This window comes from Borostomias antarcticus, assembly GCF_949987555.1.
Source record: "Borostomias antarcticus genome assembly, chromosome: 1".
NCBI classification, from domain to species: domain Eukaryota; kingdom Metazoa; phylum Chordata; class Actinopteri; order Stomiiformes; family Stomiidae; genus Borostomias; species Borostomias antarcticus.
In genome coordinates, this window is record NC_140234.1 from 4278058 (window position 1) to 4303306 (window position 25249).

Genomic DNA, 25249 nt, shown 5'->3' on the forward strand with positions numbered 1-25249 from the left:
TCCAATTGATATATTTGACAAAAACAGGTTAATATGCAAGCCGGTTTTCATTGCTAAATCAAAGCGGGGAGAGCCGGGAACGCGCGTCTACATTTCAGAGAAATGTGAACTTTTTCGTGGACGCGCGTCGGCCAGAGAAGCTCAACTGCGCAAGTCAAAAGTAACCGGAAATAGTCAAATGACTACAAATTTTGCCAAGATGGCGCGGTTCAATAGGGCTTCATTGTTGATAGCGGCCAGTGAATGGAGTGGCTGTATCCAGTTTATATAATACATCCATGGTAGAGAGAGACACAAATTACGAACACAATTTATATACACTTTTGGTCGTAACTGCTAGTCTTTTCAATGCTCTTAACCAATCGGTGAAAGCCGGGAACAATGACGCGTTTCACTGTTCAGACTCTGCAGGCCCGGAGACTTCGAGGGGGCGGGTCAACTGTCAATCAATTTATACTTTGGCCAATCAGAGGCTGACAATCGTCTTGTCAATCAAAAACTCATTTCGCCTGAAACGGTTGAATCACTTTTTATTTGGCGAATCTTCTTTCTCTTAGGAGAAGGGGTGTGAGACGCAAAGCTAATTTGTCATTAATAAGTGTCAGCTGCGGACGATCAAGCGAACATATTGGACGTCTTTCGAGGTAAGGGAGATTGACACAAGTAACATAACAATAAGCAGTTATTTTAACGTATTTTCAATTAGTTATAACATTGACAGCGCCTAAATGCTCACATTTAAGAACGTAGACGAAGATGCTGAGATGCCTCGTTAGATAAATAGCTAGTTAGTGAATACATCCATGATCCTAGCCGTCACAACGTGGCTAGCTAGGTGTAGGCTATTCTTGACCCAAGTTAACATTAGCAAAGCGGTGTACCTGCGCACATGCACAAACAGATCAGTGCTTCTACAAAGAAATCTATCATATTTATTTTCTCATGTAAACACTGGGCGTTTGGTGTTGCCAAGCAATTAGGCTCTTTGCACAAGCTCCACTACTTCCTGAAATTCTACAGGCATCCTTATTTCCTGTCCTATACCATTGGATGGAAGTTATTAATCAGGTGTGCCGCTTATATAGATAAACAAATAGACAGGTAGGTGTGTATACATATACACAGTATGCATGATTATGTTCTGTTAAATATATAATTTGTTGACAGGAAACCAAGAGGTACAAGAGAGTGGGAGAGCGGGGACAGGAGGAGAGGACATAGAGATGAGAGGTGAGATACCTGATGTTAGCCAAAGAGACACTACATTAATTAGATCCTGGCAAGATTAAAAAATAATGTGGATGGGTGGGTGGGTGGGGGGGGGGGGGGGGGTGTTTATAGTTTATGTTTATGTTTTGTTAATTTGTGGACAGGAGATGAAAATGGACACCACAGTGGAGGAGAGGTGACAGGAGGAGACCAACATGGACAAGAGTGGAAGAGAGGTGACAGGAGGAGACCAACATGGACATCAGAGTGGAGGAGAGGTGACAGGAGGAGACCAACATGGACACCACAGTGGGGGAGAGGTGACAGGAGGAGACCAGCATGGACAAAAGACAGGAGCAGAGGTGACAGAAGGAGACCAGCATGGACATCAGAGTAGAGGAGGCCAGGCTGGGAGAGAGGTGACAGGAGGAGCTAGTCTCATGTTTCTAATAGATGGTGTGTTCTCATCAACATTCACTTAAGTTGTGTCCTCTCTGGATGATCTCCACTGCTCTCAGTTAAAGATTATATTAATCCAATATGATGCGTGTTGTTCTTTATAGATCTAGCCTCTTCATTTTGCTCTCAAAGTGCACCAGATTGAAGCACCACAACTAAATGACCTTGGTATTACAAAAATCCTGCGTAGAGCCCTGGTCCTGAATGTGTCAGAGGGCAGATGATAACCTCCTTCTAATCAAGGAGCAGGTGTTCATAACTCTGTCTGCATCACTACACTGAGGTGACATTTTGGTTGTACCGTCTGATCACAACACTAAGAGTTCTAATCTAATTTTTTAACCTCATTTTTTAACCTATCTGTCTAAATGTCTGTCTGTCCATCTTTATTTTTCATTGTCTGCCCCTGTTTTATTATTGTATCAGAGGCTTCACGTTTGGTGATGGGACCTCAGTGGGTGAGAACAGACATGCTGAATAGACATAAAGATCTAGGCATGGGCAGCATCTTTCCATCCATTTAAAAATAAATATGTATTTTATGCCAACCTACATTGTCTAGCCCTAACCCTAACCTCTTAGAGTGCAGGAAGTGTCGGCCAGCTGTGTCATGTGTGTGTGTCTCCATTCTCAGCGTCAGTACATCCAGTTTGATGGTTCACCTGGGCCAGCAGACTAAGCAGAGCCTCGACCCAAACACGGTGTCCTGAATGGTCTCCCAGGTCCGCCTTGTACAACTGAACTGTCAGCCCAGTGTTTCAGTGTGGTCTACAAGCTATTCAATAAAACCTGGAGAAAATGATCTGTATCTTGTCTTTACACTTACAGCACACATGCTGCACAAATGATGACCTTAATTGTATGACACTTGTTTTGTAAAATGCACAAGGGTATCTCTAACTTGGCTGGACTGTGGATGTGGTGACTAGTCCAGGCCAGTCAGCATGGTATAAGCTGCATACAGGTGAGCGGAAGCTGAAACGCTTGTTCCTTGGCTAGGACCAAGGCAGCTTGCCAGCAGGATCAGGCCTGTGCCGGGAGGTCAGTACATTAGAACCCCCTTAGGCGGGCTGTATGTATCCTAGGTTCTCAAACGTATATTTGTGGTATAGAAAGGTAGAACTTGCTTGGTTGGTTATGCAAGTGTGTGTGTGTGTGTGTGTGTGTGTGGTACTGTTGATTTTCCTCCACACTCCTCTCTCAGCCATATGTTTCCCCTATGTGGATCTGAAAACAGTGATAGGGATTAAATTAGGTTGCTAAGACAACTGCTAGTCACCAGAAGCATTCAAGAACATAACCTGTGCTGGAATACTAGTGTATGAACAAATCAATACAAGTAGAGCACATCTACTGACAGGCTGGCTGAATGACTGGAAGACTGACTTGGGACCTCCACTGAGGGCATCCCAGTCCTGGCTATGGATCAGTAGGCTAGTGATGCTCCCCTGCCCCTGGGCTAGTGTAGACCATTGCTAGCCTCTACCCACAAGCCATTACATTGATCATAGGCCTACTAAGAGAATACAAGGGGAGTCTTGGTAAGGCTTTTATCAGGGAGGTTGATGGATTACGTCTTTCAAGCTACATGATTTGCATTAAAAATATAATCTCTCTCTCACACACAGTCATGTAATCCAGTCAATCTAACTCCATAACAAATTGCATTAGGCCTACGTAACTAGCAAGCTAGCAAACTAAGTCAATGTAGACAGCTAGCTAACTAGCTAGCGTCATTTCCACCATGCCCCTTCTCCTAAGAGAAAGGCGATTCGCCAAATTAAAAGGTGATTGACAACCGTTTCAGGTGAAATGAGTTTTTTGATTGACAAGACGATTGTCAGTCTCTGATTGGCCAAAGTAGAAATTGATTGACAGTTGACCCGCCCCCTGGAAGTCTCTGGGCCTGCAGAGATACACACTTGGAAAATTGAGGGGTCTTCTACAGGGCAATAAAGTGGGATCTCTGTATAAAAACACCTAATGAGAAGCAGGGGGCTTGATACCACAAGGGAACATGCATAATGGGTGGGGGACAACATGTTTACATGTGTACAGTACTTGTTGTTGGCAACCCCGCCCCAATAGCGGACCTAGGACTACAACTGGCTAAATTGGCTCTGATTGAGAGACCTGTGCCACTGATTGTTTGATTGGTTTCCATCTGCCTCGTTAGTATGTGTACAGTATTTCTAGCCTACATGTACAGTAGCTCCCATCTTGTTCTTTGTCTGTTCCATTTGCTGTAGCTGTGCATAGTCCCTGGTGTTTCCGGTGCCATCTTGTAAGTCTGTAAGTTCATAAGCTCTGTCTTTTCTTCTTCACTTGTCGAGTGTATACCGTGGTTTTATTGTTTAGTCTTTGGTTTTGTGAAAACTGCTGAAACCTCAATGCACCTGTGACAGTTACATGCAGCCCTTGTGATTGCTTAAGTCAGTATGAAACCATCTATGGCTTCTCACATGGCAGGTAACTCAACAAGAGTTCAAGCCCAGGGGGGATGCAGAATAACAATGCTAATACATGTACAGTACATACTCAGGCATTGTGCTGTGACATGATTTTTTAAAACTTATTTATGTATTTATCTGTAGCTGTTACTGTTTCTTCATTTTGTTTACATCTCTTCATCTGACCAGCCTGTTGTCTGCTTACATCTCAATCAGTCCCACCTGTGTTCAATTCAGTCAATCAGTGAATCCATGCTCAGTCCAGAGTCCCACAACTCATTCCCATCACAGTATGTAGGCCTACTAATATGTTCATCCAGGATTGCTACAGTGTAAATAAGCTGCGACATTCATAATTTTTTACTTAGAGCTATCTGAAGCCAGCCATGCTCTCCTCATATTCACTGCACATTCTTGCTCAATAAATCTCCAATGTTCATGATTTAAAAAATGACATTTTCATGACATGGTAGATGTAGTGTGAAATGTATTGTGTGCCAGAAACAACCACAAACAACCTCAGATCACAACACCAGATTTAACTTTTCTCCATTTCCATGGTGGCCTGCTATACACTGTCGAACAGTGTCACAATATGGATTAGAGCAGGGGTTCCCAACCTTTCTTCCCCAGAGCCCCCCACTTACACCTGATGGAATTGGCCCACCCCCCCCCCCCCAAATCGGTGTGAACGTCCAGTCTGTGTATGTTTGTGTGTGCAAATTACATCAGGCGTAAGTTAGGGTACAATTAAGTGCTTCGCCAATGTAGCAGGAATTTTAATGTTGACACGATTCATAGTCTCGGATTAATTTGTTGAATTTATATGATATTGTAGTGCCGTACATACAAGGCTTTTTGGCCCTTCATCAGATATAATCATGTATTTTGCTGTGTGACATGTCAATAACATGATTCTTTGACAAATATTTGTCTAGCTAATATTAGGGCCTCAAATTGTCTGAGGCCTGGTGCACCCCCTGCAATTGTTGGCGCCCCCCTAAGGGGGGCCTGGACCCCAGGTTGGGAAACCCTGGATTAGAGCATACTTATAGGTGACAAAGGTCATTTGGATACATTCATTAAAGGTTTATGGGCTGTTTCCCTTTGGGGAAGGCTCACACAAAACATTCATATGTTCAGTTTTAATGTTTATTGCAATGGTGATCTAATTTATCGAAATTCAGTTTTTAATACTGTTATAATAAAGATGATAAGATATGAGTAAATCTACGTATAACAGTTTTCACAGTAACATGATGATCTAAAATACTTTATTATTGAATATGGCAACATTTCAAGCATAACCTACTGTAATGATGAACGCTACTATGAGTTTAGACAACAGGGAGGAACAAGGTGCTCAAAAAGTGAGATAAACCATTAGTGTTGTTGGTGCTCTTGGATCACTGGGAATGGAGGCAATATCCAAAAACAAAAGTAGATCCAGGCACTCAGATCAGTATTCGGAAAGGAAGTGGTAATGTTAAAAAACCTTTAAAGTCGCACAGAAACAGACGTTTGAGATCATCTAACTTCCGTAGTTTTACGTATTTCCGATGCAAACAAGCTGTGAGGGTGGGACATATGTTTAGAGGAATTTTAGACAGATTCGATAGAAGGATAGCGTTGATTGATGGGTGGATGTCGTGAGATTATTGGCCTAAAATCTAAGGTACCTGATGTCGTCATTGCACGCGACCTACCGTTTTGCAGGAAGTAAGAAATTCTATACTTTGATATATGATTACAACAAAAGTGTTTAGAACAAAAGTGTTAGAACAAAAGTTGTAATTTTTTTGGCATACATTGTTGAATAGGTGAACACTGACCAATTATGTGAACCAAAATGGTACAGAATGCTTTTTTCACTTCAGTGCGACTTTAATGTATGAGGCTTACATAATTTAAAAAAGTCAACATGTTTCGACCTTGTCAGTCTTCATCAGGACATGTTGTGCGCTCAAACAAATTACCCCTTAAATACTCACTCACTACTGTGATTTTGGTTAGATTAACATCTTATTAAATGGAAGTGTGCTTTCAAACCTAAAACTTGAACCTGTACCTAAACTGAATGTCTCTAGTTGGCTGCATGGACCCAAAGCCCCAGCGCTTGATGACAATATGAGGCATCTCCTCATCTGGATTATTTAACTCAAAGTCAAAGTACGTGAGCATGAGGAAAACAAGCTGCTTCAGCTCATTGGTGGCGAAGAAACGACCAGGGCACATGCTGATTCCAGCCCCCCACGGCATGTTGTAGTACTTCAGCTTCTTCCCGCCCTTGTAGAAATAATTTTTCTTGCCCCCGTCTGGTGTGAGGAAACAGTCATATTTGAAGGTGAGCGGATCGGGGTGGATGTCTGGGTCCACCTGAACGGCAGTGTAGGGGAAGAGGGCCACCCTGTCGCCCCCCCTGAGGTGGTACTCTTGTCCGTCAGCCATCTTGAGGCTCATGTCCTGGAGCACGGCCCTGGTGAGGACGGTGGCGGCGGTCAAACGCAAGGTCTCCTCCACGGCGCTGTCCATGACGGGCATCTTCTGCAGCATGTCCCGGGTCAGGTCGATGAGCGGCCCACCACGCCTCACTTCCTGCCCGGCCTCCTTCAGCACGTCCTCCACCTCCGCCCGGACCGCCCTCATGGCGTCGGGGTGCTTCATGAGATAGAGGAGCAGCCAGAAGGCTGACGGCCCCGTGTTACCCTGGGACGCCCACAGAAGCAGGAACATGTACCTGTCTTGCATGAACTCCTGCATGCCGTGCTCCTCCCTAATCTCCTGCTGATCGCGCACCCAGCCGCTGACGTTGTCTTTGGTGCTGATCTTCTGGACCGACAGCGTGTTCCAGAACAGTCTCTTCAGACGTTCCACCTCCATCTTCTCCGACGGCAGCAGCGCCCCGTAGGCCAGCTTGGGGAACAGCTGGTCGTACTTCCGGAACTCAGAGAAGAGCTCCTCAGATTCTACTCTGTCAACTTCCTTGGCTTTCTCCAGGCTCCCCGAGGACTTGGGGGTCTCATTGCCGAAGCTAAGTAGCCCGCCCTGAAGACGATGTTGTAGCTGTAGTTGAAAAGCCTGTCCTCCATCCAGATTTCATGGTCCTCGCCTGCCCCCACACTGTGCAACATCAGATTCTGAAGGTTATTCATCATGGCATGTGTCATGACCACCAGACCATCCTCCATCAGGTGCTTGTTGCTGGATATCTGCAACATCTTGTGCTCATCTTCGATGTTGGATTGGTAACCAAACACTTTCAAAACTAGATACTTCGCAAACTCGAAAAAGTCCAGCTTTGTGCGGGCTTCTTTCACAATAGTCCCAAAGGAAAATGGATCTGTGACGAATGTGAAATAAAAGCCCCCCAGCAGCACTGTGAAAATATCCCCATGTTTCCTTTTCATTCTCTCCAGGAACTTTGCAGTATCCCTGCGAAACTCCAGGACATGGCCCAGCCAAGGAATGGGTCCCTTATCTAAGGGGGGTTCACCGGGACGCCTCTGACGGAAGGTCCCCAGGAGATAGAGTCCTCCAGTCCTCCATACTGTGTATGTTTTACTATGTGTTCTTTGTGTGTTATTGTTGTTTGACTTGTACAGCACTTTGGTCAACTTTGTTGTTTTTAAATGTGCTCTATAAATAAAATGGTATGGTATGGTAAGGAGGAAGGCTAGCAGAGCAAGCAGGAATGGCAGCAGAAAGCCCATCGTCCTCTCCTGTGCTACTCGCAGAGCTAATCTGTTCTCCAGCTCATATTCCTTTGTATTAGTCAAACAATGTGCTCCTCCCCCTTGCACAACAGATACCCGAGTACTCCAGACACTACGTTCTTTAACAAGTTGTTGTCTTCAAGACCCTGCCATGGCCCTATCTCTAAGCACAGCTGATGCCAACTTTTCTGCACTGAAATTGATACATTTCAGTGTGCAACACCATGAACAATGAAAGACTGACTGATATCGGGGTGCTAAGTGCAGTGTTGCCAGCTCCTCTGTAAGGGAAGTAGCTGTTGGTTCTCCCAAAAGTAGCTAGAAGTAGTAATCAATTAATTTGCATAATATGCCATTCTGAAAGATGCAAAATGGATAGAAAAGGCTGATCAAGCAGTTTACAAACTAACCATTTAGTCCAGGGGCCTATCCAGATTCGGTACCACCTAAAGGGACCAAATAATATCGATATTTTGTCTTCCTACATGTGTGTAGTTTATATTTTGGTATGATACACGGCCTATCTACTGTAGTAGCTTAATGCTGGACCAAATACATTTTCTCAGCACCCCAGTACCCCACTTACAGTACAATAGGCACTAGCACTAAATGTTAAACATTAACTCCATCCATATGTTAAAAACGTACTTTATGGAACACTCAATGTATTTATTTACGAATATCAATGTTTAATCCAGTGGAATTAGGAGAAATGTGAACAGTACAGTAGCCAAAACACACTAACAGAAGCCCTATGAGGAATGTAACAAACTGGACCCACTGGTCCAAGCAGCAGTGGGAGGAGTTAAGGTTAGATATGATAAGTAATGATCATTAGATAAGCTATAATGTAGAGATAAGCAGTTCCTCATACCTAAAATGTCTTCATATCTAAAATATGTCATGAGACATTCCTAAACCCAAAGGAATGAAGCAGAAGTCAATTAAGGTCACAACAGGTGATCATCAGATTAAAAAGGACATGGAGAGGCTGGTGTTTCCATCTTCAGAAGTGTTCGTTTGAAAGTGAACCCACAGATAGATACAGTATCTCCAACATAATAAAGAGAACAGGTGAATAGAGTTAAAATGATTAATCAGGCCTAGGTCTGTGTTTCAGAAGAACATCTTCACTCTTCATAGTGTTTATAATCTGATAATCTGCATCCTCTGCTTGCAGTTTGAGGTCTCCTAGCTGAGCTCTGTGCAACACCGCCACTATGCGGTTGACTGCTATCATTGCATGTTGATGAAGGTCTTCGGGTGGCCAGTTAAATAGTGTTACAGAAACATGACAATAACTAGAATAGCGCTCAGAGAGCACAGACCTCTGCCTGTGATGCATTTCGTCAGCATGTACAGTTGTTGAATGTGTGCTTTTTTAGTTTAGCAGTTCTATATGGCCAACTTGAAAATGCATGTTGCAGATGAAATATTGATCACCTTGATGAAGCTGAATCTGTTGTAGTGTGAGACCAAGCTGATCAGGGTGCTGTTCTGGGTTTAAAATGACCCGCCATAGGAATTGAATGGGTAAAATGACCCGCTATAGGAAATGAATGGGTAAGACAATATTATGTTCATCCAGCAGATGGAAAACATCCCCATACACACCCACAGCCACAACTCACCTGGGTTACCCGGGTTCTAGGTCTAAAATGAGCCCCCATTTTATAGTGTTCAAGGCCAAAATTGACTGATCTGTTTTAACTGCTCTTATATGAACACAAAACCCATAAATCCCCAAATGAATGTGAACCACCTGAAGCATTCAGGTCAATACCATTCTCTTAGTGTACACTACATGCTCCCCCACACGTCCATAGTGTGAAACCACTTGGATACTGAAAGTGTAGAGCCATTACCAGTCAATACAAAGTTATTCTAAGTGATCATCTTTATCCTATTAATGAAACATATCCAGATGAAAATGATTTATTTCAAAACAGCAATACACCCATCCACAAAACACAAAATCAGTGAATGTTTTGATTTGTATGAACATGATGTCAATATGTTGTAGCCTTCCAATTAATCCACTTAAAACCTAGCTAGTGTTGTGTTCGGCTGCTAACACTTAATAATGGAACCGGACAACAGTGTGCATACGGCTATACTTTTATTCACAGCTCCCATTACAGGCGGCCATCACTCTCGCTGGCTCCCGCATCACTGCCTCGATCAACCTTGACGTCCGTGACGTCATCACGTATGACACATCTCTCCTGTCAAGAACTATGTTTACAGTGTCTGGAAACATAAACAATTTCTCTTAAACGCCAAACAGTGTTTCAGCTTTAACCCTCAATTAACAGTTTCAGAGCCTGTAACAATTACAACTGTAGAGAATAAAATAATAACATAACATGACAAACAAAAACAAACTCTTGTTACTGTCCCATCACCTCATATCACCAAGCTCCCATCACCTCATTACTGCCCCATCACATTTCCTCAATGAGTCTCTTTGGCGCTTTGGTCTGTCTACCCAACCTCCTCTCTATGTCTATGTGTTCACCACACTCACGTATGGGCGTGTCACACACCGGTGACCCTGCACTAGCGCCCTCTGCATTTGTGTCTTCAGTACTGTCTTCATTTTTAGGTACCTTGAGTAAGTGTCTGCGATTTCGCCTGTATGTTACCCCCTCGCGCGTGTGATTAGGTAGTCCACTGCTATGGACGGTTCTACGTCTCAGACTGTCCTCTCCAGGGTTCTACTGTTCTCTACAGGGCTGTAGACTGTTCTCCAGGGTTCTACTGTTCTCTACAGGGCTGTAGACTGTTCTCCAGGGTTCTACTGTTCTCTACAGGGCTGTAGACTGTTCTCCAGGGTTCTACTGTTCTCTACAGGGCTGTAGACTGTTCTCCAGGGTTGTAGACTGTCCTCTCCAGGGTTCTAGACTCTTAAGCCATTTGATTAATGTCAGATTTTCTGTTGCAATATGTGAGATTCACCCCTTTTCTCTTCACCAAATGCCAATTGAATTAAAAATATATTTCTGTATATGCACTGTGATGCATCCTATATAGTTTCTGGTTGATTGGGGACAGTGTTGTGTGGACATCAGACAAGAAAACATGCATAAACCTTTTTCTTTTACATAGGCGAAAATTGGAAATTGGTATATTTGTCACATACCTTCCATCTGCATTTTTCATTACTTTCCACCACTGGGATTTTGGGGGACTAACTGATATGTTATAAAGAACATATGTATGACACTACAACAGTTGAAATAATTTCTGTTGCAATTTGTTCAAGGTTATGTCATAAAATGCCTGGACTACAGGGGCAGGGGAGCATCACTACTGATCCATAGCCAGGACTGGGATGTCCTCAGTGGAGGTCCCAAGTCAGTCTTCCAGTCATTCAGCCAGCCTGTCAGTAGATGTGCTCTACTTGTATTGATTTGTTCATACACTAGTATTCCAGCACAGGTTATGTTCTTGAATGCTTCTGGTGACTAGCAGTTCTCTTAGCAACCTAATTTAATCCCTATCACCATTTTCAGATCAACATAGGGGAAACATATGGCTGAGAGATGTGTGTGGAGGAAAATCAACAGCACCACACACACACACTTACATAATCAACCAAGCAAGTTCTACCTTTCTATACCACAAATATAAGTTTGAGAACCTAGGATACATACAGCCCGCCTAAGGGGGTTCTAATGTACTGACCTCCCGGCACAGGCCTGACCCTGCTGGCAAGCTGCCTTGGTCCTAGCCAAGGAACAAGCGTTTCAGCTTCCGCTCACCTGTATGCAGCTTATACCATGCTGACTGGCCTGGACTAGTCACCACATCCACAGTCTAGCCAAGTTAGAGATACCCTTGTGCATTTGACAAAACAAGTGTCATACAATTAAGGTTATCATTCGCGCAGCATGTGTGCTGTAAGTGTAAAGACAAGATACAGATCATTTTCTCCAGGTTTTATTGAATAGCTTGTAGACCACACTGAAACACTGGGCTGACAGTTCAGTTGTACAGGGCGGACCTGGGAGACCATTCAGGACACCTTGTTTGGCTCGAGGCTCTGCTTAGTCTACTGGCCCAGGTGAACCATCAAACTGGATGTACTGACGCTGAGAATGGAGACACACACACGACACAGCTGGCCGACACTTCCTGCACTCTAAGAGGTTAGGGTTAGGGCTAGACTGAATGTAGGTTGGCATAAAATACATATTTATTTTTAAATGGATGGAAAGATGCTGCCCATGCCTAGATCTTTATGTCTATTCAGCATGTCTGTTCTCACCCACTGAGGTCCCATCACCAAACGTGAAGCCTCTGATACAATAATAAAACAGGGGCAGACAATGAAAGATAGAGATGGACAGACAGACATGTAGACAGATAGGTTAAAAAATTAGATTAGAACTCTTAGTGTTGTGATCAGACGGTACAACCAAAATGTCACCTCAGTGTAGTGATGCAGACAGAATTATGAACACCTGCTCCTTGCTTAGAAGGAGGTTATCATCTGCCCTCTGAAACATTCAGGACCAGGGCCGTACGCAGGATTTTTGTAATACCAAGGTCATTTAGTTTTGGTGCTTCAATCTGGTGCACTTTGAGAGCAAAATGAAGAGGCTAGATCTATAAAGAACAACACGCATCATATTGGATTAATATCATCTTTAACTGAGAGCAGTGGAGGTCATCCAGAGAGGACACAACTTAAGTGAATGTTGATGAGAACACACCATCTATTAGAAACATGAGACTAGCTCCTCCTGTCACCTCTCTCCCAGCCTGGCCTCCTCCACTCTGATGTCCATGCTGGTCTCCTTCTGTCACCTCTGCTCCTGTCTTTTGTCCATGTTGGTGTCCTCCTGTCACCTCTCTTCCACTCTTGTCCATGTTGGTCTCCTCCTGTCACCTCTCTTCCACTGTGGTGTCCATGTTGGTCTCCTCCTGTCACCTCTCCTCCACTGTGGTGTCCATTTTCATCTCCTGTCCACAAATTAACAAAACATAAACATAAGCTATAAACACACACACCCCCACCCACTCATCCATCCACATTATTTTTTAAACTTGCCTGGATCTAATTAATGTAGTGTCTCTTTGGGTAACATCAGGTATCTCACCTCTCATCTCTATGTCCTCTCCTCCTGTCCCCTCTCTTCCACTCTCTTGTACCTCTTGGTTTCCTGTCAACAAATTATATATTTTTAACAGAACATAATCATGCATACTGTGTATATGTATACACACCTACCTGTCTATTTATTTATCTCTATAAGCGGCACACCTGATTAATAACTTCCATCCAATGGTATAGGACAGGAAATAAGGATGCCTGTAGAATTTCAGGAAGTAGTGGAGCTTGTGCAAAGAGCCTAATTGCTTGGCAACACCAAACGCCCAGTGTTTACATGAGAAAATAAATATGATAGATTTCTTTGTAGAAGCACTGCTCTGTTTGTGCATGTGCGCAGGTACACCGCTTTGCTAATGTTAACTTGGGTCAAGAATAGCCTACACCTAGCTAGCCACGTTGTGACGGCTAGGATCATGGATGTATTCACTAACTAGCTATTTATCTAACGTCAGGCATCTCAGCATCTTCGTCTACGTTCTTAAATGTGAGCATTTAGGCGCTGTCAATGTTATAACTAATTGAAAATACGTTAAAATAACTGCTTATTGTTATGTTACTTGTGTCAATCTCCCTTACCTCGAAAGACGTCCAATATGTTCGCTTGATCGTCCGCAGCTGACACTTATTAATGACAAATTAGCTTTGCGTCTCACACCCCTTCTCCTAAGAGAAAGAAGATTCGCCAAATAAAAAGTGATTCAACCGTTTCAGGCGAAATGAGTTTTTGATTGACAAGACGATTGTCAGCCTCTGATTGGCCAAAGTAGAAATTGATTGACAGTTGACCCGCCCCCTCGAAGTCTCCGCGGGCCTGCAGAGTCTGAACAGTGAAACGCGTCATTGTTCCCGGCTTTCACCGATTGGTTAAGAGCATTGAAAAGACTAGCAGTCACGACCAAAAGTGTATATAAATTGTGTTCTTAATTTGTGTCTCTCTCTACCTTGGAAACTTTTCACAGTTGAACATTGTTTGTCACGCCTGTAAAGATTCCCCATTGCAAAGATTTTTTTATCCATCTGAAGAAAACAAGAGACAAGCTCTTTATTCTTTTTGAGTAAACAAACGTTTCCATCACAACCTACTCACTAGCCTTTCACTGTAGGCTACGACAATCCTCAATTCGGTAAGTTGTATGTTATTTTTTATTTTTGAAAGATTAGAGCGAAGCCGTTTGGGGCTTCGGTTTAGGAAGTGAACTTCGAATGAACAAGGGAGGGTTAGACGACTGTTTTTGAATTTGAGTCCAGGAGAGGGTTACTGTTCTTTTTAATTTGAGTCCAGGAGAGGGTTACTGTTCTTTTGAATTTGAGTCCAGGGGAGGGTCATATAGCTACACATTTGAATCGAAAACAGAATAGTTTATTCATCTTTTCTGAATTCAGCAAGCTGTTTTGTATGACCATGTTGAGAGGGAAGCGCGTGAAGCGAACATACCGACATGCGGTCTGTTTTCAGTGTATTTCTCTGTTGCTGGTCGTTGCTGCGTGCGTTCACTTCTTTTATTCTCTGGTGATATTAAGTGGAGAACATGGCCGTATTTAGACCTGGGCCGGTTTCCCAGAGGCATCGTTAAGGCATCGTGGCGCTACGTGCTTCTTAAGAACGTCGTTAGGTCCACATCTAGGTGGCGATTCGTTTCCCAGAGCCTTCTTAGCCAAGGTATACCACAGCCAAGGGATACGTTATGAAGGGCGGTCGGACCCCATCGTAAGCTGTCCCTTGGCGATGCGCTCCGTTCATCCCGTTATAGTTTTAGTTCGATTAGAGCAAAATTACACTTTTAAAAAGGAGAGTTGCAATACAGCACACATCTATCTATCCTACCTGCGCGATTCACATCATTAGTGTACACAAAATACAATTAACTTGAATGATGAAAATAATGTCATGGAGCCTACACAACACATCATGGGAATGTTGTTTTTAAAACTTTTATTGAGCCAAGCAACATATACGGACTATCCATAGCCTAATATAATCCACTTTGTGAACAACAACAACATTTTCTTATGTAAAGGGATAATTTGATGACATGACTTTTCTGGCTGTCTTTATATATTGTCAGACAGATATCCTGGCGAATTGATTAATCCAATGAGGCCATCTAGATGAATAGTCAAATATCCTCACACACGCTCCAGAATATTGTAGAAAGCCTTCCCAGAACAGTGGAGGCTGTTATAGCTGCACAGGGGGGACCAACTCCATATGATGCCTATTCATTTAGAATGGGATGTCATGAAGGTTCCTGTAGGTGTAATGTGTAGGTGGCCCAATACTGTTGTCCTTATAGTGAACTTTGCTAACAGATTCACAGTATTTAGTGATCTTACAAATGCTGTTTGTTATATTGTGTGCCTTCTTCAAAACCTCTACTGTTGTAATGTGGCAAGAAACAACAAATATACAGGATAAAGGGAACTTGTTTAATATTGGTTGGGAAAAAACATGGGCAGGTTTGTTCTTCAGACTTTTGTCCTGTAACAGGCTGTCTTTTTCCAAGGTGGGTTGTTAGACCCATGCCCAACCCCCAACCTGGAGGGCCAGTTGTTGCTTTTCGTCTGGCCTCTACCCTGAACCTGCCCGGCATGGTTGAACCTGCTGGGGGGTGACCCCCCACCAATATAGCCTTCATGGTCATGGAGGCACGCAAGCCTTCCCACCACGACAAGGTAGCAACACGTAGGAAGGATGAGTGGTGTTGTGAGTGTATGTAGTGTGTGCGCGCAGTGTACAGTGGTGTGTGTGCAGTGTGTGGTAAGTGTGTGTGGTGAGTGTGTGCAGTGTGTGGTAAGTGTGTGGTAAGTATGTTGTGTGTGTGGTGAGTGTGTGCAGTGTGTGGTAAGTGTGTGTGTGGTGAGTGTGTGCAGTGTGTGGTGAGTGTGTGCAGTGTGTCTCTGGCATCTGCATCATCTGCAAGGGAGGAAAATTAAATTAGCGACATTGAATGGAATGCATGCAGTGTGGGAATAGACAGAGTATACAAAATACACACTTAGCCTACCTGGATTTGGCAGAATGATGGGCACTGATATGGAGGGCCACACAAACTGTGCCTCCGCTAGGGCCTGCTGCTTGTTCTGCAGGTCCAGCCTCTCACGCTGCACAGCCAGCCTCTGCCTCCCCACCTCCAGGAGCTCCTCGCTGCAGTCGCACCTCGCATCCGTGGTGTTCAGCTGCCTCTCACGGGGCGGGGGGGGACGTCATGGGGTGTGTGGGGGGTGGGGGGAGAGCGTGTCGACGGGGTGGAGCGGTCTGACCGTGCTGGGGTCTCCTCTTCAGAGGACTGGGAGGCTTGGGGTGACTCAGCTGAGGGCTGGGAGGCTTGGGGTGATTCAGCTGAGGGCTGGGAGGCTTGGGGTGACTCAGCTGAGGGCTGGGAGGCTCTGGGTGACTCAGCTGAGGACTGGGAGGCTTGGGGTGATTCAGCTGAGGGCTGGGAGGCTTGGGGTGACTCAGCTGAGGGCTGGATGTTGGAGGGGCCCTCTCCAGACTCCAAATCAAGGCCACCAGTGATGCCTTGGGAGGCTGTGAGGCCGATGATCGATAGGGCCTTCTCCTCCTCCGGGGTGAGGGAAGGCACGGTGCTCTGCCTCTCGGCGCACCTCAAGGTATACCTTGAGAAGCGTCGTAGCGCGGAGAAGTTCGGCGAATCTGGGAAACGCGGCCTCAGGTGGTGGATTGAATCACTGCTGATTGAGTTAAAGTGGGAACCATAACAAAACGGTGCACACCGGTTTATAGATTGGCCCAGGTGCAGGCTGTGTCTATATGGTAGGCTATACCAGACTGCCCTCTAGTGGTGCCTACTGTACAGAATAAAATAACGTTATAACTATTATAATATTTGCTATGTGTAAAATAAGTATGAGTAGCCTACAGGTACATTGGAATTCTTTTAATCGCTTGTCCTTACAGTGTCAGTACAAACCAGTTCCTCAGTCCAGTCCTAGGTACTCCACTAGACGTAAAGGTTCCCAAACGGACAATTTACATTACTATCTGTAATCTATCAGTATCATCCTCATCTACTTACCCCATCCCTTCCCTACTTATCCCAACCGATGACTGTTTGTGTCCATGACATAGTCAGTGCAATTAAATAACATGGGTGTGTTATGTACATAGCTATAATAAATAATCCTGGGGTTGAACTATGACCAAAAAACTAAACTGCTAAATCAATATTCCTTCCATAGTAGCATAACTGTAGTCATGTTCATTTTGAATAAAAAATGGCATGAGTGCATGGATTTATATAATGAATTTATTGTTTAGTAATACTACTACTGCTGGTGGTGGTGTGTGTGTGTGTGTGTGTGTGTGTGTGAGTGTGTGTGTGTGTGTGAGAGAGAGAGAGAGAGAGAGTGTGTGTGTGTCTGTAGTGGTGAGGGAGGGGTGAGGGGGGATTGGTTTGGTTACACCCTTCCATCCCCCAGTACAGACTGCCCTCTGGGGAGCTGAAGAAAGCAGTCAGCTTGTCACAGAGGTGCCAGGTGATATAGGCTGGTGAGGACTGCATTACATTTACATTACATTACAATCATTTAGCAGACACTTTTATCCAAAGCGACTAACAATAATTGCATTTAACGTAGGAAAAGCCAATGTACTACTACTTGCCAGAACTCACAAGTGCATCTTCTCTCTAAAACAAGTGACTAAGAGCATGATCTAGTGCTGAAGGCAAAGTTCAAGAAAAGCAATCTAAAGTACAGTGCAATACAATACAATAAAATACAATAAGTGCTTAGGAGGGAAGATTGTTGTAGTACTTCTTGAAGAGATGAGTTTTGAGCCTGCGACGAAAGATGGGCAGCGACTCTGCTGTCCTGACATCAGTGGGCAGTTCATTCCACCACTGCGGGGCCAGGACAGAGAAGAGACATGACCGTGTCGATCGACCGCAGGGGCCTCGGAGTGACGGGGCAACCAGTCGCCCCGAGGTAGCAGAGCGTAGCGGTCGGGAGGGGGTGTAGGGTTTGACCATGGTCTGGAGGTAGGAGGGGGCTGTTCCTTTCATTGCCCTGTAGGTTAGCGCCAGAGTTTTAAACTGGATGCGAGCCGCTACAGGGAGCCAGTGTAGGGAATGGAGGAGGGAAGTTGTGTGGGAGAACTTGGGGTGGTTGAACACCAGGCGAGCAGCAGCTTTCTGGACAAGTTCCAGAGGTTTAATGGCTGACGCCGGGGCCCCAGCGAGGAGGGAGTTGCAGTAGTCAAGGCGGGAGATGACCAGGGCCTGGATGAGTACCTGCACCGTTTCATCAGTGAGGAAAGGGCGAATCCTCCTGATTTTGTAGAGCATGAATCTGCAGGAGCGTGTGACATGTGCGGAAGACGACAGTTGGTTATCTAGGGTCACACCCAGATTCCTCGCAGTCCGAGTCGGGGTCACCACTGTGTCTTCAATGGTGATGGCCAGGTCCCGGTGCGGGCAGCCCTTCCCCGGGAGGAACAGCAGCTCAGTCTTGTCCAGATTGAGCTTGAGGTGATGTCGTCATCCACTCAGAGATGTCAGCCAAACACCCAGCTATGCGTGTCTCCACTGCCTGGTGGTATAGGCTGGTGAGGAGGACTGCCAGGTGGTATAGGCTGGTGAGGGGGACTGCCTGATGGTATAGGCTGGTGAGGAGAGCCAGATAGTATTAATGGGTTTCAAATGTAGTCCTAGACCTGCCATGTTGGGGACCCAACACAGGTGTTTCAAATGAATTAATTAGTTCTTCTGCATAGGATTCTATGCAGTAGAGCCAATCAGATAAATTGAAACACCTGTGTTGGTCCCTAATATGGCAGGTCTAGGACTACATTTGAAACCCATGAATAGGCTGGTGAGGGGGACTGCCAGGTGGTATAGGCTTGTGAGGAGAGCCAGGTGGTATAGGCTGAAGGAGGACTGCCAGGTGGTATAGGCAGGTGAGGAGGACTGCCAGGTGGTATAGGCTGGTGAGGGGGACTGCCAGGTGGTATAGACTGGTGAGGAGGACTGCCAGGTGGTATAGGCTGGTGAGGAGGACTGCCAGGTGGTATAGACTGGTGAGGAGGACTGCCAGGTGGTATAGGCTGGTAAGGGGGACTGCCAGGTGGTATAGACTGGTGAGGAGGACTGCCAGTTGGTGTAGGCTGGAGAGGAGGGCTTGGTTTGCCTACACCCATCCTGCCAGGCCAAACTGCCCTATGGGGAGCCGAAGTATGCAGCCAGCTTGTCACGGAGAATGTAGGCATCCCTGGGTCCTCTGTTACACAAGTATCTGTTTTGCTCAAGGAAAAGGGACAAAACAATATCAATAGTAAATATCTAGCTTGTGTGGGAGAAAGGTTGTATGTGTCTTAATAAAATCAATAATAATATTACCTGCATATAGGCTACACTGCTAAAATGTTGTAGGTATATGGCATTATGTGGCATGCTCATTATACTTGGATATCTTATACATAGTTAACAAATGTTAGTAGGCAAAGTAGGCAAATTAGGCTATGTTCTTACTGTTGCCAACTTGAAAACAAACACACCAACTGCGGTTGGTGCATATTACTAATGTCTACACCAGATGTTCTTGTTAGCTACAATGTTTTTCCTACTTGAAAACAGACACTCAAACACTGCGGTTGATGCATAGCCAAACGTTAGGCTACATATTAGCCTACTAACGTCTGTTAACTATGTAGCACTAGCTACATTATGAGTGCCAGATACAATGTTTTGCCATAAAATGTTGCCTGCTTGAAAAACGTGGTGCATAGCACAACATACCTGTACTAACGTCTGTTAACTACGTTATGTTACATAACATACATACATAAGGTCCGTTAACTATGTTATCTAGGCTAACGTTAGCACAATATTGCGAGTGCAGATAGGCTAGCTACAATGTTTTGCCACAATTGCCTACTGAAACAGACACAAAAACGGTTATGTGACTGATACAGCATCAAAGTAATTGTTTCTAAAAGATACAAAATCACTTTGTAAAACTATCACAATAGCTTAGCTACTATCACCATTATTTTATTGAAGAAATTATAAGATTAACTTACCCATTGCGAGGTTGTTGGACATTTGTCATTGTCTGATCAACTGGGATTTTTTTTTTTAATTATTTTTTTTTATTTTTAAAAGTGCACTAGAATGCGTCGAATGTCGCAGCCTGTGTGCGGGGCTAGCTGGACACAGCGCCGTGCGCCGTCATACGACATCGTGGCGGATGCGGTCTGCGGGGGGCTTTAGACGACTGTTTTTGAATTTGAGTCCAGGAGAGGGTTACTGTTCTTTTTAAGGGGAGACACCCCAGGTGAATAGGAAAAAAAAAATCCTTAATAGGTATCACCATCAAACTCCCCCAGTTTGTTAGGTACATTAAGGAGCATCTTTTTTGTATTACAAGTTTTCTGAAATCTTATGGATGAATATGCAAATTAGGCATTATATGCGCTAAATATGCGCTAATTTGCATAATTTCAGGAAATCAATTTTTTTAACTGGTTCAAGCCAGATTCAAAATTCTTGTTTCATTTTGTTCACATATCCCTATTCAAACTTTGTCCAAGGGGGATTTTTGATATCTCTTTTCTTCACTTCAGAAATCAGAAAATACTGTCAACAGTCATAAAAAGACCAATTTTCGCCATGTTTTAGGGATAAACTGTTATATAAATCAGGCTATGAATGAAATTTAAAAAATCCCCCTTTGACAAACTCTCAGAATATGGATTGGAACAAAACTGGAAAGTTAGGTGTATGTAGGTGCTACTCAAGTGGTGGTTTTGATGTCCCTAAGATGAGAAATAACTCATTTTGAGAAAACGGGCTTTGAAAATTTGTATTGTAAAAAAACATACATTTGCATTGTAAACCAATATTTACAAACACAATATCCAATCACATCATTAGTAACAACATTACACAACATCTGAAAACACATAGAAACTGAAAACTGAATAACACAGCATGTTGTGGATTCAAAATAGTCCAGGAGTAGACATTTTGTATAGAGAAGTAAGACCTGTTTAGTTGGAAGCCCACGAGTGGGATGTTAGTAAGACGAGACTAGAGACGAGACAATGTTAGTAGGGAAGAGAACATTCCCTTTTAGAAAGCTTGTATTATTTTGTTAAACAGATCATGGACAAAGATAGACACATTTGACGAGGACATGCATGAGAAAACAGATTATCTAGCTTTTTGTGTTTTTTTAAGCGTTTTACATGGAGAAAACATGAATGAATGAACATGAAGAGTAAGCTGATTCATAAATACACAGGACAAGATGTGGTAAACAATGCAGGGTAAACACCAATAGAAGCTAAATATAGATTGCCAAACAAACAAGTGATATAACCATCGTCAAAAGCAACACCATAGGAGACATCAAGCTACGCCGTCATAGGTCTACAGAGTCACTCCTCAGATGGCACCACACTAGCTATCAACAAAACTGTTCTAGGCAGCTGGTTTGTAGAACCCACTCAGCTGCAGTTCACAAAACTGTTCTAAGCAGCTGGTCTGTAGAACCCACTCAGCTGCAGTCCCCAAAACTGTCCTAAAACCACAATATGTTCCTGGTGCGCATGGGGTTGTCATCAGTGAAGCAGACTACCCCATATTGCCGCCTTCATGTTGTCCACTGAACGCTGGTTATTGAGAATTATTGTAATAATTCTCAATAACTGTAATAATTTTGTAACATTTTGCATTTATTGGCAGTCAGCTTACCTACCTCTGGGTCCACATCTGCATATGCCTGCCTAATCTGCTCTCTGCTTCTGTGAAAGGACTCCAGACCTCTCTCTATTTCAGCAACTGAAATTAAAAAAGTTTATTTGGTCAGTTAATGGATGCATGTAGATATGCCACAGGTAGAGAGACTACTGTGCATATGTATAGGCTTCTGATATTGGATAGAGAGAGAGAGGGAGAGAGAGAGGGAACACGTTTCAATAGCCTACCTGTCACCCTCTTGTCATGTTTCTGATACGTTTTCAGATGAAGCCCTGGGATCCAACACTTTACTAATCTTTTGGAGAGCTGCATACCCCAACCCTAACTCGTGCGCTAAGAGGACCATCCTCACATTGACATCAAATGCAACATCATTCCTAGTTGTATCATGAAGCCGAGTCGATGTGTAGACACTTTTGCGATAGCCATTTCTCACAAAGACTGCACTCTAAGAGCAAAGTACTACAGAACCCACTATTCTGAGGATCTATGTTAATTTTAATACCAGTTCCTGCACAATTAGGACAAATCAACCCAGTTATCAGCTCATTCAAACGCGCCGCATCTCTCTGCTGCTCACTGGACATGCTAACGCTAGCCTCATCTCCCTGCTGCTCACTGGACATGCTAGCACCGGCTAATGACAACTTGCGCGAATAGGCACTTTATATCTCATAAATTTAAACATTTCCATTTAGTTTCTCATGTTTTCTGTTCAACCTTGCGGTCAAACACTGTTGTTGTTGTTGCTTATTACGTTTAGAACGCTTTACAGACGGCATTATTTGGATTAGATATAAGGAAGTGGAAACGTGTCACATGACGCGCTGAACCAATCACGTTCTCAGAAATCAACAACAGCCAATGAGATTTCACGGTTAGCATCAAACCCGCCTTTGTATTTCCACGATTGGTTGCTGATACAAATGAAACTATCAGGTTTGGTTGCGATAACATTGTGCACGAGAGCCAGATCTTTAAAACGATACCCGGATGACCGGGATCCAGACGAAAGAAACGCTGTGAGACGTTCCGAAAAAAGGCTAACTTTTGGTGATTTTAGGAAGAATCTACAGACGCAAACAGACTAAATGAAGTAAAATAAACATCTAAATGCGTATTTTTGATGTTTTATTTCCACTAGTATGAAAGAAGACATGTTATGGAAGCAAACTAGCACAAAATCTCAAATTTGACCAGGGCGTTGAAAAACGATGTTTTCACCTACCGTGTCTCCCCTTAATTTGAGTCCAGGGGAGGGTCATATAGCTACACATTTGAATCGAAAACAGAATAGTTTATTCATCTTTTCGGAATTCAGCAAGCTGTTTTGTATGACCATGTTGAGAGGGAAGCGCGTGAAGCGAACATACCGACATGCGGTCTGTTTTCAGTGAATTTCGCTGTTGCTGGTCGTTGCTGCGTGCGTTCACTTCTTTTATTCGCTGGTGACATTAAGTGGAGAGCATGGCTGTATAACGTAATTCATAAGCAAATCTAGAGGCCACCACCTGTGCTGACTCAAAAAAAATTGCTGATGTGACCGGTCTGATCTTGTACGCATGTGTTTCTGCATTGTGTATTAAATAGCTGGACCACTTCTTGCTGCTGAAGGCTGATTTATTCTGGATAGAATAAACACACACATAGTTATACATTTGCACTGAGGCTGGTCAGGCATCAGATGGACCGCCAGCAACTGAGGTTTACATGTTGCTATACAATTACCGTAATAAAGTCAAGGATGATACACTCTCAAAGTTATTTACTCTTTATTGCATTCTGCACTTCAGACCCCATTACTACGCGTTCTGGTGGTTATCTCCTTGCTGAACGTTACTTCCGGTCCCCCTCTACATTAAGCCCCTCTCCTTATATCACCTGACTGCCTGACTGAATATAACATACAACATGAATCAGAACATTACAACATTCCTCCCCCCATAGTCTACAAAAATCCTTCTTTTATGTGCTGAACAAATTCACTTAAACCTAGTCTGATTCTACGAGGGGATTATTCTGCCCCTGCTACCACTTAGTCCTTGAGATACGTGGGTGCCTGTCTAACTCTCACTGGGTAACAATTTCCCAAAACCCCAATGTCTGGAGGCCCCTGTGCCACTGCATCTGGTGCTGGATTCTGTAGTTCTGCTGGCGGCACCAGTATGCCTGGATCCTCTGCTTCTTGTGGCGGTGCCCATACTACCTCGTGTGCCTGATTTTCTAGTTCTTGCTCTGCTGTGTCCACAGGAACACTCTCCTCTTAGAGGCAGGGGTCAGCCAGGTTGTGATCATAACATGGCTGTATCTGATCCTGATGTCGTCTCACTAGTTTCCCATCCAGTGTTTTCACTCTCCAAGAGACTGGACCGGTCCTCTCTATAAGTTGCCGGAATCCACTTCTGGCCTGAGTATCCCCTCACATGGACTGAATCAGACACTTGTAAATAGCGAGGGACGCACCTGATCTAGCCGAGTCCTGATCCTGCGGTTCATGAGCAGCTCAGCTGGCGTGGCTCCCGTGGTGGTCTGGGGGATTGATCTGTACTTGAACAGGAACCTGGATAGCTTTGTCTCCAGACTACCTTCCCCCATCTTCTTGAGTCCCTCCTTGACCACCCGCACCGCCCGCTCTGCACAGCCATTTGAGGACGGGTGGTATGGTGCTGTTGTGACATGCTGTATGCCATTCTTTTGTAGGAAGTTTTGAACTCTGCACTGACCAGACTAGGCCCATTATCACTGCAGGGGTGGCAAAAATGCTTCTCAGTCTCTCGATAGTCATGGATAAAGTAATAGACGACATTGGGTGAGCCTCGATCCATTTTGAATAGACTGAGGAGCATCTTCCCCAATACAGGCCCACAGAAGTCCAGAGGCAGCCTCATCCATGGTTGGTCTGGCCACTCCCACGGGTGTAGCGGTGCTGTTGCAGGGGTGGCTTGGTAGGACTGACATGCATGACATTCCCGCACAGCGGCTCTAAATCCGCGTCCATGTTTGTCCACCATACGTAGCTGCGGGCCAAAGACTTCATTGGTGAGACCCCCGGACCCCCGGATGAGCTTCATGAAGCTCCTCAATCATGATTTGTCTTCCTTGAGGTGGGATTATCACTCTACTTCCCCACAGTATGCACCCCTCCTCCACGCTCACTTCCTTTTTTCTTCTTATGTATGGCTGCATTTCTGGGTTGTTGCAGTACTCTGAGGGCCAGGAGTCCTGCAGCAGCGCCTGATGTACTCTGGACAGAATGGGGTCTCGCCGGGTCCCCTCCCATATCTGCGTTACCTGTAGTGGTGTGCCATTCATGTGCTCCATGAGCATTACCACCTCTTCTTCCCGTGGTGTGGCCGCGGACGTGATCGGCAGGGGGAGCCTGCTCAGTGCATCCGCGTTCCCGTGTTTTGAGCCCTCCTTATACTCCAAGGTGTACTCATAAGCTGCCAAAATCAGTGCCCATCTTTGCATTCTGGCTGCGGCGAGGTGTGGGATGCCTTTACTCTCCCAGGAGGTCCAGCAGCGGTTTGTGGTCTGTCACAATGGTGCAGTGTTTCCCAAACAGATACTGGTGGAATT

The 25249-nt window shown here is 44.5% G+C and overlaps 1 pseudogene across 1 annotated transcript in view; it reads right to left on the reverse strand.

Annotated features, from left to right (window-relative positions):
* Positions 1 to 6167: 6167 nt before the first annotated feature.
* The window catches only part of LOC311316074 (5-beta-cholestane-3-alpha,7-alpha-diol 12-alpha-hydroxylase-like), a 36101-nt pseudogene continuing 17019 nt past the window's right edge, over positions 6168 to 25249 (reverse strand). Inside the window, exon 2 of the transcript in view lies at positions 6168 to 7665. The product of the transcript in view is annotated as a 5-beta-cholestane-3-alpha,7-alpha-diol 12-alpha-hydroxylase-like (transcript). The remainder of the gene's footprint in view (positions 7666 to 25249) is intronic.